Source organism: Sapajus apella, unplaced genomic scaffold (genome assembly GCF_009761245.1).
Source record: "Sapajus apella isolate SASKATOON/1434 unplaced genomic scaffold, GSC_monkey_1.0 scaffold3, whole genome shotgun sequence".
NCBI lineage: Eukaryota > Metazoa > Chordata > Mammalia > Primates > Cebidae > Sapajus > Sapajus apella.
The window spans coordinates 43,324,066-43,334,614 of NW_022436943.1; positions in this window are offsets into that span (position 1 = coordinate 43,324,066).

Consider the following 10,549-nt stretch of genomic DNA (forward strand, 5'->3'; position numbering starts at 1 on the left):
TAATTCCATAATCCCGTTGCCACAACCCTGTAAGGTGGGCCCTTGGTCATTCCCTTTTGCCAAGGAGGAAACAGGCTCCTTGCTGGTGATGGCAGAGCCAGGAGGTGATAAAGTCTGACTCCAGCCTAAGCGACTGTGGCTCTAAAAGCTGCCTGCGGGGTTTCGTGCAAATAACCCATGTTCGGGAGCGCGGGCCAGGGTTGAGTCGGAAGCAGTATCTCACTTCTTTCTTTTATTTTTATTTATTTATTTATTTATTTTTGAGATGGAGTCTCGCTCTGTTGCCAGGCTGGAGTGCAGTGGCACGATCTCAGCTCACTGCAACCTCCATCTCCCGGGTTCAAGCGATTCTCCTGCCTTAGCCCCAGGCAAGAGAATCGATTGAACCCGGGAGGTGGAGGTTACATACAGCTAATGTTTGTATTTTTAGTAGAGACAGGGTTTCACCATGTTGGTCAGGCTGGCCTCGAACTCCTGACCTTGAGATCCACCCGCCTCTGCCTCCCAAAGTGCTGGGATTACAGGAAGCATGAGCTACTGCCCCCAGCCCCACTAACCGCTTTTAAAACATCTGAATGCATAGGAGTTTGGCGGGATGAAATCCTGAATGTGAAAGTTGCCGGATGAGAATTTATTATTGAAGAGAACCGTTGTAGTTGCTCTATTAAATAGGAAACATTCCCTACAACTAGAAGCAGTGTAGTGTAGAAACCTGACATTCACATCAGACAGGCATGCCTGGGAATTCCAACGCTCTTCAGCACTTTTCAACCTAAGGCAATTTACTTCATTTCTCTAAGTACAACTTCCTTATCAATTAAAAAAAGAGATGATAATACGTACATTCTAAAATGCACGACTGCTTAATAAATGGCAGTAGTTCTTTTTGCTTTTAGGTATCAATTCATTACGAATTTAATTTCCAATTAATGATATGAAATTATTGCCATTAATTTGATATTCTGGCAGAGATTTGGACCTGGGTTCCTCTCATAAGATAGAATGATAGTTTTTATTAATTCATTTGCTAAAATTATGTTAATATGTTTTTCTAAAGAAATTTTCTATACCTTTTCAAAAAACATTTGAAGTTAGCTTAATCACTCAACTGGTAGCAGGAAAAAAATTCTTTTATCAAGTTAAAAAATGAACAGTTATAATAAATTTCAAAAGGTCTGTTCATGAGAACAGAATCAGCTAAAATTGATTGTGGTCTCAAGGACAATGTACTGTTGATTATATTGCTCATATTGTGTTTCATGGCACAAAAAGGGAATTTTATTTACTAAATCATAGTTTATATTATAGAATCACACATGAACTTTTTTCCTTTATTTTTCCTCCCTTCTTCATTCCCTTCTTTTTTATTCAATACAGAGCACAGTGACTTCCAGGCATTCCAAAAACTGAAAATTCCACCTTGGTGTAGGTCCTCCTTTTTATTGCTGTGACTTTCTAACGGATTTTCTTGCTTTTCATCCCCCTTCCCACTGCCCATCCATCTCTATACCACAGTCAGATTAATTTTCCCAACATTAAGGTCTCCGGTGACATTGCACTCTGCTCTCAGGTCATCAACCCCTCCCTCTCCTGTCAAAGTTCATACTCAAACCTCCCCTGGCTTCTGGCTTTCTGTGCTCTGTGTCGTTCTACCTTTCCAGACTTCACGGCCCCAAGTACTCTTCATATACACCATAGCCTAACCTCCATATGACCCCATCCTTCCCTACTTTCATGCTTGTGTGGCCAGGTGTGTTTAATTTCAGCCATCATTTACACATTATTGTTATGTGAGGTGGAGTCTTGCTCTGTCACCCAAATTGGAGTGCAGTGGCACAATCTCACCTCATTGCAACTTCCATCTCCTGGGTTCAAGTGATTCTCGTGCCTCAGCCTCCCGAGTAGCTGGGAATTACAGGCTGAGTCCCCATGCCCAGCTAATTTTTCTAATTTTAGTAAAGACAGGTTTTTGCCATGTTGGCCAGGCTGGTCTCAAACTCCTGACCTCAGGTGATGGTGATCCGCTCACCTCGGCCTCCTAAAGTGCTGGGATTACAGTGTGAGCCACCGTGCCTGGCCCATTTATAAATTAGAAGTGTTTTCATTAACATTTTGATTTTTCTTCTTTTTGAAAAAATCAGGATAAATCTCAACGTGGGACTCATATTTCTGTGTAGCAGCAGGGGGTTGGAGCTGCTAATGGTTTCTTCATACTTCTCTTCAGGGCTGTGCCAGACTCCCTCAATCTGGAAACTTACATTATTCTTTAGTTCTGGGAAGCTTTATTATATGATTTCCTTGATAAGATCCCCTCACCCTTACCCCACCCCAGATTTTTTTTTCTTTTCTTCTTTTATTTCTTTTCTTGTTGTTTTCTTTCTTTTGATGCAGGGTCTCACTCTTTTGCTCAGGCTTGAGTGCAGTGGCTCCATCTCAGCTCACTGTAACTTCTGCCTTCCAGGCTCAAACTATCTTTTCACCTCAGCCTTCCAAGTAGCTGGGACTACAGGCGAGGGCACCACCATGCCTGGCTAATTTTTGTATTTTTTCTAGGGACAGAGTTTCACCATGTTGGCCAGGCTGGTCTTGAACTCTGGGACTCAAGTGATCTGCCTGTCTCAGCCTCCCCCAAGTGCAGAAATTACAGGGATGAGCTACAGTGCCTGGCCTGCTCTATATTTTGGAAATCTACTTTTTATATTTTCTTATACAGACATGTAAGTTTCAAGATCAGATATTTGGTTTTAGAAAGATAAAGAAAATGGGGGCCGGGCGCAGTGGCTCACGCCTGTAATCTCAGCACTTTGGGAGGCCGAGGCGGGTGGATCACGAGGTTAAGAGATCGAGACCATCCTGGTCAACATAGTGAAACCCTGTCTCTACTAAAAATATAAAAAACTAGCTGGGCATGGTGGCACGTGCCTGTAATCCCGGCTACTCAGGAGGCTGGAGAATTGCCTGAACCCAGGAGGTGAAGGTTGCAGTGAGCCGAGATCGCGCCATTGCACTCCAGCCTGGGTAAGGAGTGAAACTCCATCTCAAAACAAAAAAAAACAAAAAAAAAAAAAAAAAGATAAAGAAAATGATAGAAAAAGTGTTCACAATCGGTACATTCTGGTAAAGTGAATAAAGGTTCAGGGAAACTCCAAGGCCAGGTACACGAAGTGAGTGATGGCTCTGGGGCATGTATCAGGTTGACTGAGCAGCTAAACAGGTAGTTCCTCGTGTCCAGCTGTCATAAGCTAGCAGTAACTTTGTAAGCTAAAGCAGCGTGAGAAATGGTCTTGGATAGGTAGAGAAATGCACCCCCTCCCCACCTGGCAGCTAATGAATCATGCTTCTGGGGAGCATCAGCTCCCAGAAGACAAATTACCAGCAAACCTCCCTATTCAAGTATGGCCTTACTCTCTCCACACACTCTCTGGAGTTAGGGAGAGAACACAGAATAGCTGGTGCACAGGGCTTCTCAAATATAAAGCTGAAGAGAGAATCGTCATTTGTGTACATCCGGTAGCACAAAATAGAGACATCTAAAATCATCAAATAGAAGAGTTAGCACCCAGGGAGGTGGAACAGAACAAAAACCACATGACCTTATGGTAAATCCACTATCTTCACAGTAACGGGAGATAATTCATAGTTAAGACTCAATCAGAGATCATTTCCCTGCTTCCCAAATGTTGGTCCCATTTGGAACGACGTATTTAGTATTTGGCAGCCCCTCAAATTAGGTCCTTCACTCGTAGAGTAAGAACTAGGTCAGGCATGATAGCCCATGCCTGCAATCCCAACATTTTGGGAAGCCAAGTCGGAGGATCGTCTGAGCCCAGGAGCTCAAGACCAGCTTGGGTAACATAGGGAGACTCCATCTGTATAAAAATAAAAAAGAATTATTATAGTAGAAAAGGCCAAGTAGAATCACTGAAATATGACTCCATGCAGAAATTGCAGAAATTTAAAACAGCATCACATAATAGTGGTAATGGCAAAAATTAACACTACCCTTAAAGACTTAAAGAATGCAGAGATAGTGGTCCCTTTTTTTTTTTTTTTTTTTTTTGAGATGGAGTCTTGCTCTGTTGCCCAGGCTGGAGTGCATTGGCATGATCTCGGCTCACTGCAATCTCGACTTCCCTGGTTCAAGTGATTCCCCAACCTCAGCCTCCCGAGTAGCTGTGATTACAGGCGTGCGACACCACATCCAACTAATTTTTGTATTTTTAGTAGAGACGGGGTTTTACCATGTTGGTCAGACTGGTCTCGAACTCCTGACCTCAGGCAATCCACCTGCCTCAGCCTCCCAAAGTTTTGGGATTGCAGGTGTGAGCCACCGCACCCAGCCATGGTTCCTCATATACCTGCATTTAATTCACCTGTCTGGCCCCTGCAACTACTGTGCTGAATGTAGTGTCCTTCCTAAGACAGTTTAGCATGATCTACAGCTTTGTATCTGTTACGTTTGACCTCATCTCTCCCACCTTTTTTTCTTTCTCTATTTATAGACGTATTTGTTTTGTTGCTTATTTTCTTCATTATCTTTAACTGGATTGCCTTTGTTTGATTTTCTTCCTCCAGCAATTTGGAACATATGTACCCTAGCCTGACTCAGCCACTGCTTTCCCTTCGCCTCTTCAGTGTCTCTTTGTAGCATTGGGCACACTGGCTTTTTTTTTTTTTTTTTAGGTTTTTGTTTAAATCATGTTGCCTCCTGCAATACACGGCTCTGTCTGGCATTCTCTTCCCTGTCTTCTTTACCTGGGTAATACCTATTCATCCTCTAGCTGATAACACTGTCTGATAGAACTTACTGAGATGTTGGAAATGTTCTACAACTGCACAGTTCAAGTGGTAACGACTAGCCCCATGTGGCCTTTGAGTGCTAGAAATATGAACAGTGAGAATGAGAAACTGAATTTTAAATTGTATTCACTTGTAGTTAATTTAAATTTAAACATCCACCTGTGGCTAGTGGCTACTGTATTGGAACACTCAACTCTAAATCAATAGTCGCTTCTCAGAAATCTTTCTCTGATCTCCTTGATCAGGTCAAATCTTTCTAATATAGGCTCTCATGGTAGAAAGTCTTATTTTTAGTTTTAAGTAAATTGCAATTTTATATTTATTTGTGTGATTACTTAATGTCTTTTTTATCAGACTGTAGACGTCAATAAGATAAGATTTTGGGTATCATTAAGTTAGTGCCCAGCATGTAGTAGATCATGATATATATTTGTTGAACAATTTGCTGAATGAATGAATTATAACAGTGCTTACCTTTGAGGATAGGAGAAGAAGGGTAAATAAAAAGGGATTTCTGGCTGAGCGTGGTGGTTCAGTCCTGTAATCCCAGCAGTTTGGGAGGCCGAGGCAGACAGATCACGAGGACAGAAGTTCGAGACCAGCCTGACCAACATGGTGAAACCCCGTCTCTACTAAAAATACAAAAAAAAATTAGCTAGGCATGGTGGTACATACCTGTAATCCCAGCTACTCAGGAGCCTGAGGCAGGAGAACCACTTGAACCCGGGAGGCGGAGGTTGTGGTGAGCTGAGATAACGCCACTGCACTCCAGCCTGCGTGACACAGCAAGACTCCATCTCAGAAAAAAAGGTTGGGGGGGGCGGGATTTCTGACTTATCTTTATATACCTCAACACAGACAGCATATTAATGCATTAAATATGTGCAGTTAAATACACTAAACATTTTTTCTCAGCTTTAGAAAACCCAATATACAGACAAATAACTTCAAATTAATAGGTAATAAATCATACATGAATAAAGAGAAAGGGAAAAAAAGAGAAGAAGGGAGGAAAAAGGAGGAGAGAGTTGATCATTCTATTTTGTAACACAGATTGAAGAGAGACAAGAATAGAAGCAAGGAGACCTGCTAAGAGGCCAAATGAGTGATGAAGGTGTTTGGATTTAGAAGTAATTTGGGCTGGCCATGGTGGTTCTTGCCTGTAATCCCAGCACTTTGGGAGGCCCAGGCAGGAAGACTGCTTGAGGCCAGGAGTTTGAGACCAACCTGAGCAACACAGTGAGATCCCCATCTCTACAAAAAATTTTTAAAAATAAAATAAAAATTTGTTGTTGTGGTAGCTCATGCCTGTAGTCCTAGCTACTCAGGGGGCTAAAGCAGGAGGATCACTTGATCCCACATGCTTGAGGTTGCAATGAGCTATGATCCCACCACTACACTCCACCTTGGGCAATCGAGTGACACCCTATTTATTTTTTGTTTATTTATTTATTTATTGAGACATTCTTGCTCTATAACCCATGCTGGAGTGCAATGGCACCATCCTGGCTCACTGCAACCTCCGCCTCCCAGGTTCAAGCGATTCCCTTGCCTTAGCCTCCCACATAGCTGGGACTACAGCTGTCTGCCACCATGCCCATCTAATTCTTTTTGTATTTTTAGTAGAGATGGGGTTTCACCATGTTGGCCATGCTGGTCTTGAGCTCCTGACCTCAGGTGATCCACCCACCTTGGCCTCCCAAAGTTCTGGGATTACAGGCATGAACCACACAGGGCCTGGCCCCTGTTTCAAAAAAAATAATAATTTGGAGATAGAATGGACAACAGTGAACTTGGAGTTTGAAGTAAGGTCTTGCCAGAAGCTAAACTATTAAGCTTTAAAGTGTACATGAATTGTAGTTATGAGAGTGACTGGGCCTGAGATCATCGAGGGTGTGATGTGCAACTGAAAAAGGGCTAAACATGGAACCTCACTAACACTGGAGGTGGAAGCCTTGAAAGAACTATCTCCCCAGAGGAAAGAATTGCAGGCAGTGGGAGAATTAGAATAAAGCAGTGTCTTGGAAACTGCAGTACTTTGTTTCAAATAAGCAAGTTCTGGTTTACAGCAAGATTCATTTCATTCTGTGAAAAATATAGTAGTTTAGGCCGGGTGCGATACCTCACATCTATAATCCCAGCACTTTGGGAGGCTGACGCGGGCAGATCACGAGGTCAGGAGTTCAGGACCATCCTGGCCAACATGGTGAAACTCTGTCTCTACTAAAATACAAAACAATTAGCCGGGCGTGGCAATGCGTGCCTGTAGTCCCAGCTACTCGGGAGGCTGAGGCAGGGGAATCAATTGAACTCAGGCGGGGGAGGTTGCGGTGAGCCAAGATTGCGCCATTGCACTCCATCCTGGGAAAACCCCCTCAAAAAAAAAAAAAAAAAAAAAAAAAACTTCCAAGGCTTTGTTTATAAAACAATCAGGCGTTTCCCCACTAGATGGCGGTATTATTTAATGTTTTCTAGAGCAGCCTGCTTTGCCGTTTTTTTCCTCCACTGCTTTAGAAAAGGAAAATGAAGGAATATGTATTAAATATTTACTGAGTTAAGCACTTAACTGAGTACCCTCTATATGCTATCTCATGCAGTCCTCGCAATAATGTGAGTCAGAATCATGGCATTTCTCTGTTCAAAATGCTTCAGTAGATACTGATTTTTATTCATTTATTTATTTGTTTGAGACCGAGTTTCACTCCTATTGCCCAGTCTGGAATGCAATGGGGCGTTCTCGGCTCACCGCAACCTCCACCTCCCAGGTTCAAGCAATTCCCCTGCCTCAGCCTCCCGAATAGCTGGGATTACAGGCATATGCCACCATGCCCAGCTAATTCTGTATTTTTAGTAGAGACGGGGTTTCGCCGCGTTGGTCAGGCTGGTCTCGAACTCCTGACCTCAGGTCATACGCCCTCCTTGGCCTCCCAAACTGCTGAGATTACAAGCGTGAGCCACCACGCCCAGCTCTGATCTCTAAAATTAAAAACCAAAGTCCTTACCAAGGCCCATAAGACCTTATACAATCTCCATTACCCCCACACCCCATAATCCATACCTTGCCACTCTCTAAATTTACAGAACACACTGTTACAGAACAAAGGAGTTCGGTTTTTACCTCAGGGGTCCTTGTTTTTCAATCAACCTTTTTGAGGTATAAATTAAGTAAAATAAACTGCATCGGTTTAAAGTATACAATTTAATCTTTTGGCACTCACGCACGCTGGTACCTTCTCTTTCTTAGAGGCAGGAGAAGACTTTTGGGGGTGATAGAATATTCTGAATATTTTTGCATATTGTCCGAAGGAAAAGAAAGAGAAGGAATATTTATGAAATACTAACTTCTATTTACTTTGTGTTTGCTTTACTCTTCTTTATCTAGGTTCTTATCATTGTGTTAGACTTTTTTTTTCTAATGTAAATATTTAAAACTATTAATTTTCCTCTGAGCTCTGCTCTACTTACATCTCATAGATGTGGAGATGTAACTAAAGTATTGGAGAGTTAACTTTCTTTTATTTATTTATTCTTTTGGAGACAGAGTCTCACTCTGTCACCCATGCTGGAGTGCAATGTCGCGATCTTGGCTCACTGCAGCCTCCGCCTCCTGGGTTCAAGTGATTCTTTTGCCTCAGCCTCCCAAATAGCTGGGATTACAGGTGCCTGCCAGCACGCCCAGCTAATTTTTGTATTTTTAGTAGAGAGGGGGTTTCGCTATGTTGGCCAGACTGGTCTTGAACTCCTGAACTCAGGTGATTTACCTGCCTTGACCTCCCAAAGTGCTGGGAATACAGGTGTGAGCCACTGTGCCCCGTTGGAAACTTATCTTTCATTATTACACAGTTTGAAATGTTTTCTAATTCTTGTGATTACTTCTTGATCCATGGATTATTTAGAAGTGGATTGTATTTCCAAGTATTTGTCATTTCCTAGATATTTTACTAATTTTTAATTTAATACTATCATGGTTTAATTTAATTTAATGCCATTATGGTATTGCCTAGATGTGGAGAACATGTATACTGTCTATGCAACCTCCGCCTGCTGGGTTCAAGCGATTCTCCTGCCTCAGCCTTCTGAGTAGCTGGGATTACAGGTGTGCGTCACCACGCCCTCCCTGCTAATTTTTGTATTTTTAGTAAAGACAGTTTCACCATGTTGTTCAGGCTGGTCTCAAACTCCTGATGTCGTGACCACCCACCTTGACCACCCAAAATGCTAGGATTATAGGCATGAGCCACCACGCGTGGCCTGAAAATGCCATTTTCTTCCTTGTTTTATCCCCTCCTTTTTTTTTTTTCCTTTCCCTCCCTTTTTCCCCACTTGTGGACTATTTTAATTTTGTAAACAATTTCATTATAATTTATCTATTGTCATTTTAGCCCTTTCTCTTTGCATTCTTTTTTTAGTCATGATTGACAGGTTAAAATACGCATCCTCAACTTTTCACTGCACACTTAGAGTTAACACTGACCAGCTCACGTATAATGTAGAGAACTTGCAGTCATAGAGATCCCTGAAGACCATCTTTCTTTCTTTTTTTTTTTTTTTAGGACGGAGTTTCGCTCTTGTTACCCAGGCTGGAGTGCAATGGCGCGATCTCGGCTCACCGCAACCTCCGCCTCCTGGGTTCAGGCAATTCTCCTGCCTCAGCCTCCTGAGTAGCTGGGATTACAGGCACGCGCCACCATGCCCAGCTAATGTTTTGTATTTTTAGTAGAGACGGGGTTTCACCATGCTGACCAGGATGGTCTCGATCTCTTGGCCTCGTGATCCACCTGCCTCAGCCTCCCAAAGTGCTGGGATTACAGGCGTGAGCCACCGCGCCCGGCCCCATCTTTCTATCCTTTGTGCTATAGTTGTTGTATGTTTCCTATCTCTATACATTATAAACAATGGTGTGCTGGTTAATGTTGGACAACTGGATCTAAAGAAAAAGATCCAGTTTACAGTGTTTGCTGATTTCCCTAGTGTAAATGTTTCCACCATGGTCAATTTCAAGTTGCCAGTGTATCTTCAGCTGGTTCGTAAATTTCCTGAAAATTTAACAATTGGTTCTCATGAGCTAGTACATGTCAGCTTTAGTATTTTGCTGATTATAAACCCAACAATGTTATAATTTTGCTTTAAACAATCACATATATTTTAAAGCAATTAAGGCTGGGTGCCGTGGCTCATGCCTGTAATCCCACCACTTTGGGAGGCCGAGGTGGTAGGATCACTTGAGGTCAGGAGTTTGAGCCTAGCCTGGCCAATATGGTGAAACCCCATTTCTACTAAAAATACAAAACTTAGCCAAGCGTGGTGGCATGTGTTTGTAATCCTAGCTACTCTGGAGATTGAGGCAGGAGAATCGCTTGAACCAGGGAAGTGGAGGTTGCAGTGAGCTGAGATCACGCCACGGCACTCCAACCTGGGCGACAGAGCAAGACTCCATCTCAAAAATAAATAAATACATAAGAAATGAAAATAAAGAAATTCAGAAATTGAGGCAAAAAATAATATATATTTCCCAAGAGATTTACATATACCATTTGTTATGCTCTTCATTTCTCCCTAAATCCTGAGTTTCTAATCTGGTACCATTTTCATCATCATAAAGGACTTCCTTTGCATTTCTTGTAGTACAGGTTTTCTGGAAACACATTTTACTAGTGTTATTTTATCTTAAAATATTTTTGTGGCCGGGTGCGGTGGCTCACACCTATAATCCCAGCACTTTGGGAGGCCGAGGCAGGTGGATCACAAG